The 6,437-nt window shown below is 36.6% G+C and overlaps 1 non-coding gene across 1 annotated transcript; it reads right to left on the bottom strand.

Annotated features, from left to right (window-relative positions):
* Nucleotides 1-5,830: 5,830 nt before the first annotated feature.
* On the bottom strand, nt 5,831-5,937 carry LOC121214099 (small nucleolar RNA R71). Its single transcript, XR_005909686.1, has one exon. It is a non-coding gene; the product is annotated as a small nucleolar RNA R71 (small nucleolar RNA).
* Between the last annotated feature and the right edge of the window lie 500 nt (nt 5,938-6,437).

Genomic DNA, 6,437 nt, shown 5'->3' with positions numbered 1-6,437 from the left:
CTCCAAATTGTCTGATTGGATTGTTACTATGTCATGACCTCTTCATTGGATAAGCTTGAAACCCTCTAAAATGCCCCAAAGTTTGGCATAAAAAATCGAGCACTTTCCTTGACATCGGTTGTAACCAAAGATCCAATCTCCATTCTCATCTCGAACAACTCCCCCAGCAGCTACATTTCCTGAGTCCAATTGCACTGTACCGTCAATATTGATGAGGACCCGATTACCAAAATTCCATGCTTCCAAAAAAAAGACTCGTAGCAACCCTTCGACTCATCTCTAAAGGTTGAAAAGAAGTGTTTGGCCCAGTAATACAAAACTTTGATTATCTCTCTCGAACTCTAAAAACTTCCTTGAAAGATGTATAGGTTGCGATTCTTCCAAAGACGCCAAATAAGTACCCCAAAAAGGCATGCCCAATTAGTTCATCCCTCGTGGATCGTAGAATTATCCTGCACATTAGAAAGAATCCAATCTTGTAGGTTAAAAGAGAAAAAAAATTGTTAGATGATTACCTGAGATGATCTGGTTCTAGATGTCCTTAGCTACGATACAATCCTTGAGAATATGCAAAATATATTCAGAATGAAATCCACAATTAGGACATGAAGGATCAACCACTAATCCCTTTTTGACCCTTTCCACATTATTGAGGAGACGTTGCTTTAAGACTGTCCAAATAAAGAAACGAACCCTTTGTAGACTTGGAATCTTCTAAACGCTTTTTCATTTCTCATCCTTCAGTTTCCAAACATCTTCCTTCAGAACCTTATAAGCACTCTTAACTAAGAAATTTTCTGACGAAGTGTGGCACCAAGTGATTTTATCAGGCCCCTCAAAGGGGTGTGATGGAGGAATGCCCATAATATGTTGAATCACATGATCCAGTAACTAAACTGGGAACAAATCGATGTTCCACAACCCATCCTTAGTGACCATCTCAATAAGACACCAATCTAAGTATGGAACCCAATTATCTCTCAAATAGTGAATTTTACTGTCATTCCCTCCCAACCAGAGTAGATTCTTTCAAAGTAATGGCCAAATTTTTTAGAGAGATTTCCAAAGAAAAGAACTTATATCACAGGCGATACAATCAGGTAAAGCTTCATTCATACAGTACTTCGCCTTGATTACACAAACCCATAAAGCCTCTTTATCAGATACAATATTAAAACCTAATTTCAACCTGATCACGTAATTTTCGTAATCCAAGAACACCATACCATTTTGGTTGACAGATAGAATCCTACCCCCACAAGAGACATCTTTTTATTTTCAGAAGAACCCTAGATAAACTGTTTCACCAAACTTTCAATCTCATCACAAACTTTCCTAGGTATCAGCATGGATTGCATAAAATAGCTAGGAATGGATAGGAGAACTGGCTGCTTTAGAGTAACACGGCCAACAATGGATAACTGTTTGCCATCCCAACTTTGAAGCTTCCCACAAACTTTTTCAACCACAAAATACATAGTACTATTAGTCATCCTTTGATGGAAAAGGGGGACTCTAAGATAATGACCAAAATTTTGTACTTTTTGGAAGCCAAACAAAGAGCTAATCAAATCAGCCACCGGCTCTTTCACCCTTTTGGAAAAAAAGATATTGGTTTTCCTAGCATTTATTTATGCCCAAAAAACTCACAAAATCTTTCCAAAATATCTTTTATGATCTTGCCGTGCTTCAAATCCGTTTTGCTAAAAATGACTAATTCATCAGCAAATAATAAATGAGAGATAGCTGGCCTAGATCGAGAGAGGCGTATGGGACTCCACTTACCATCAGAAATAGCCAAATGGATCAAGTGGCCAAGCCATTCTATGTATAGCACAAAAGGATAAGGAGAGAGCGAGAAACCTTTCCAGGTTCCTTTGGCCAGCCTGAGATTAGATAATGGAACTCCGCTCCATAAGACCTGCATGATAGAATTAGAAATAGATGACATTATAAAATTTATGAGATAATTAGGGATACCTGCTACGTGGAGGGAAACATTAATGAAATCCCATCTCACTCTGTCATAGGCTTTCTTAAAATCTATTTTAATTGTCATCCACTTCCTTTTGTTTTGACTTCGCATAGAATGTATAACCTTTTGTGCAATGATAACAATATCGATGATACTTCTACCTACAATAAAATTAGCCTACTCTTGTGCAATAATTTTAGGAAAAGAAATTTTAAAACAATTAGTGATTACCTTCATCACCAGCTTATAGAGAACAGAGTGGAGACTTATTGGGCGAAATTGGGCAAAGCCCTCCAGATTAGCAACTTTGGGAACAAGGACTATCAAGGTATTGTTTAAACCAGCGTCAATAGTAGCTCCATTAAATACCCTTCTAACCCAATCGCAAACCGCCCCCAACAGTTTCTTACTATTTTAGGAAAAAAATTGTAACACCCCTAACCTATATCCGTCGCCAGAACAAGGTTAAAGAGCATTACCGGAGTTTACAAAGTAATTATAATTAATTCATGTCAATTACTATTCATATCAGAAACCAATCATATTTAATCATATTGTCCCTTAAATAGACCCTCGAAGCCTAATTTATGCATTCGAAACAAGTTGGGACTAAATCGGGTACTTAGAGAATTTTTTCCAAAAACTCAAAAATTTTCTTAAGAGTAGGGGACACACACCCGTGTGGTCGGCCGTTGGCTCACACAGCCAAATGACATGCCCGTGTCACGGGCCGTATGGGCATTTGATGTGAGGCACACGACCATGTCCCAGCCCGTGTCTATACTCGTGTAACTCTATGACTTGGGTCACACGATCAGCCACACGTCCGTGTGCTAGGCCGTGTGGATAATTTAATTTTTGAAAATTAGGTGTAGGGGTCACACGGACAAGTCACACGCCCATGTGCTAGGTTGTGTGACACACACGACTGAGACACTCCCGTGTCTCTACCGGTATAAGTAATTCGAAGCATTCTATTTTTCAAGTTTTAAGATGCATCGGACACACGGCCAAACCACACGCCCGTGCGCATGACCGTGTGTCGCACATGACTGAGACACATGCTCATGTCTCTGCCCGTGTGGATAAAATAAGGAAATTTCTAAGCCTTATTTTTCACCCAACTTGTTTTCCACCTACAAGAACATCCAAGCACATTTACAAGCCAATTCATAACCCTCAAATCAAGCCAAAACCAAATCTTATGCATACCTATATTAAACATACCATCACTAGCCATTTCAAATGGCTAATTACAACCAAAACATTTCAACATTTGGCTTAACTTACCCTATACATGCCATTATACAAAAAATTAATTTGCTTTATATACCAAGTTCCAATCTTCACGAACTTTTGAGTGCTATAAAACAGAGGAAATAAAATAGAGTAAGCATTTAAATTCTTAGTAAGTTCGTATAACATAATTTAACTTACCATTCATATTATTTTAAAATAACATAGATAATACATCCAATTCAATTAAATCAATAACCTAAACACACAAACATCTTCATCAAACATGTTAGTTACATAATTCATATTAATACTAAGGAATATAGATGAGCTCACCAATGTCTTATTTCCACATACATGTATTTATCATTTCAAGTTTCTGAGAAACATATACATATCATAACAAATCATCTCAAATTCTATTTAGGCCATGTCAGAACTTTGCCTGTTGAATTTATTTGAAATATCGATGGATACACATGTAGTACATTTGAAGTGTACAAGACTGTAGTCCGTCAACTCATATTTAGGGGTACCCATTAGGGCACATAATCAGGAAGCACTCTCTTGAGCCTTAACATGAAGCTCATGTGAGCCATGTAACAGGAAGCTTATCCGGGCAATGATAAGCCATAAAAGTAACATGTTTTTAATCCCATTCTTGATGTATTTTTTGGATGATTTATCAAGTAAATTAGTGAATTTGATGCTCCTAATCTTTTAAATCCATGTTTCTATACTTAGGTGAGCATATGGAAGTGAAAGAAGTGAAAAACGAGCCAAAATCAAATAAAAAAATTGTTTTCAAGATACACATGACCTAGGCATTTCCACACGGGCTAGGGACACGCTCGTGTGAGCCACACAGGCTGTCCAGACTCCCATGTGCCAGCCTGTGTCAATTTCGCACCATGCTTCTCTTTTATGCGAAAAACCCCAATATTTAGGGTTTCTGAGAATTCTAGAGTTTATAAATACATATTAGAAGAGGACCTAAGGGGGTACACAGAGAAGTTTGAAGAAAAGACTCAAAGGACGCCATCAAAATCATCTTAAGAATGAATCTCCTTCAAGATTGAAGATCTCCATTTAATTTCTTTAGGAGCTTATTTGGGTTTCTCTATGTCTTATTGTTATCTTAACTTTGAGATGTTTCTATTTAGGATTATAAACTAAATTCCCTAGATACCTAGAAAAGATGAAACCTATGATGAATCTTATTATTTGATTTCTGATTTACATGATAAAAACTTGATTCTTGTTCTCAATTATGTATGCTTATTTCATGTTTTAATAATCTAAGGATATTAATTCATGTTTAATGTGCTTAGTTCAGTGGAGCAAAAGTCCTTGTTTAAGAGTAGATCTAGCATAATTGAGTGGAGTTGCATACAATCCTAGAAATAAGATGACATAAATCTACCGGATTAGAGTCAAATCTAATAAGAGAATCCGTAGATCGAGTTAATGCAAAAATAGAGGTTTTAATTAGAAAGAGATTTCAATTAATCAACCTAGAGTCAGTTGTTCTTACTCGTGAAAGAGATATTAACATAATTTAGGGATTTTTACGGATCAAGGCATAAGTGAATAAATCATTTAATTCAGATTCATGGTAATAAGTGAAGTCTAGGTGGATTCTTTCCTGGGTATTGTGTCTCTCATTGGTATCTTTAGTTATTTTCCTATTTTATTCTCTGTTGCATTCTTAGTTAAATTACTTTTGTAATTTTATATTAAAAACAATCACTCCAACTTGTCGGCTAAATAATAGAAAAACAATAATTACTAGTATTTTTAGTCCTGGTGGATACGATATTCCCTACTCACCGTAACTATACTATTGCTCGATAGGTGCACTTGCCTTAGTCGTATTTATAGTTAGTTTAGTAACAATCAAGTTTTTGGCGCTATTGTTGGGGACTAAAATATTAGGAACACTTGATTTTTATTAATTTATCCATTTATTTTTACCGCATTTTATTTTTGTTTTTAGTTTAATTTTTGTTTTCTAATTTTTCTTTTATTTGCTTCTAACAGGTTCCTTTCGTTTATGACTAGAAGAAACCCGTCGGGACCATTAATTTTTGATAGTGAAATTGAAAGTACAACTCGCAGAAATCGTAGAGAAGCAAGGTAAAGTTTATAGAGTATAGTAGATGAGCAAGAGGACGTTGTTATTATTGAGGAGATGGGTGATAATCGGAATAATCAACTACCTCCTATAGTTGATGCAAATCTAGATCCTGCCCATCGTACTATGTACGATTATGCCAAGCCCACTCTAACTGGGGCTGAATCGAGTATTGTGAGACCCACCATTGCTACGAATAATTTTGAACTGAAGCTTAACACTATTTCGATGATACAACAATTTGTTCAGTTCGATGGTTTGCAAGACGAGGATCCATATACTCATTTGGCTAACTTTTTGGAAGTCTGTGATACTTTCAAGATAAATGGCATTTTTATTACGCCATTCGCCTACGGTTGTTTCCCTTATCGTTGAGGAATAAAGCTAAACAGTGGTTGAACTCCTTACCATGATGTTCTATGATTACATGAGATCAAATGACCGAGAAATTTTTACTGAAGTACTTCTCACCGGCTAAGATAACTAAGCTGAGGAATGATATCTCTTCCTTCGTTCAGATTGATTTAGAGGCCCTATATGATGCATGGGATAGGTATAAGGATTTATTGAGAAAGTTCCCCCACCATGGGTTACCTTTATGGCTATAGGTTCAAACCTTCTACAATGGTTTAAACCCCTCAACTAGACAATTGATTAACGCAGCAGTCGGTGGTACATTGAATAATAAAACACCTGAAGTGACTTATGAGTTTATAGAAGAGATGTCACTAAATAATTACCAGTGGCAAGTCATGACGACGAAGCCTAATAGAGCAGCTGGTGTTTTCAATCTAGATGCAGTCACCATGTTATCAAATCAGGTAGAACTATTAAATAAGAAAAATAATGGTTTATGTGTTTCTACATAGGTACATACGGTGATACAGTGCGATACGAATGGAGGAGGGATGAACAATCCAGAATGTCTACCCTACAGTCCTAGCACAGAGAACGAACAAATAAACTATATGGGTAATAATTCTAGGCCTCAGAATAATCCTTATAGTAACACTTACAATGCAAGTTGGAGGAGCCATCCCAATTTCTCTTGGGGTGGTCAAGGAAACCAGAGACCACAACCTCCTCTAGGCT

The sequence above is a fragment of the Gossypium hirsutum genome, chromosome D01 (genome assembly GCF_007990345.1).
Source record: "Gossypium hirsutum isolate 1008001.06 chromosome D01, Gossypium_hirsutum_v2.1, whole genome shotgun sequence".
NCBI classification, from domain to species: Eukaryota; Viridiplantae; Streptophyta; class Magnoliopsida; order Malvales; family Malvaceae; genus Gossypium; species Gossypium hirsutum.
Note: the sequence above shows the minus strand (reverse complement) of the source record. Positions and strands in the feature narration are given on the sequence as shown.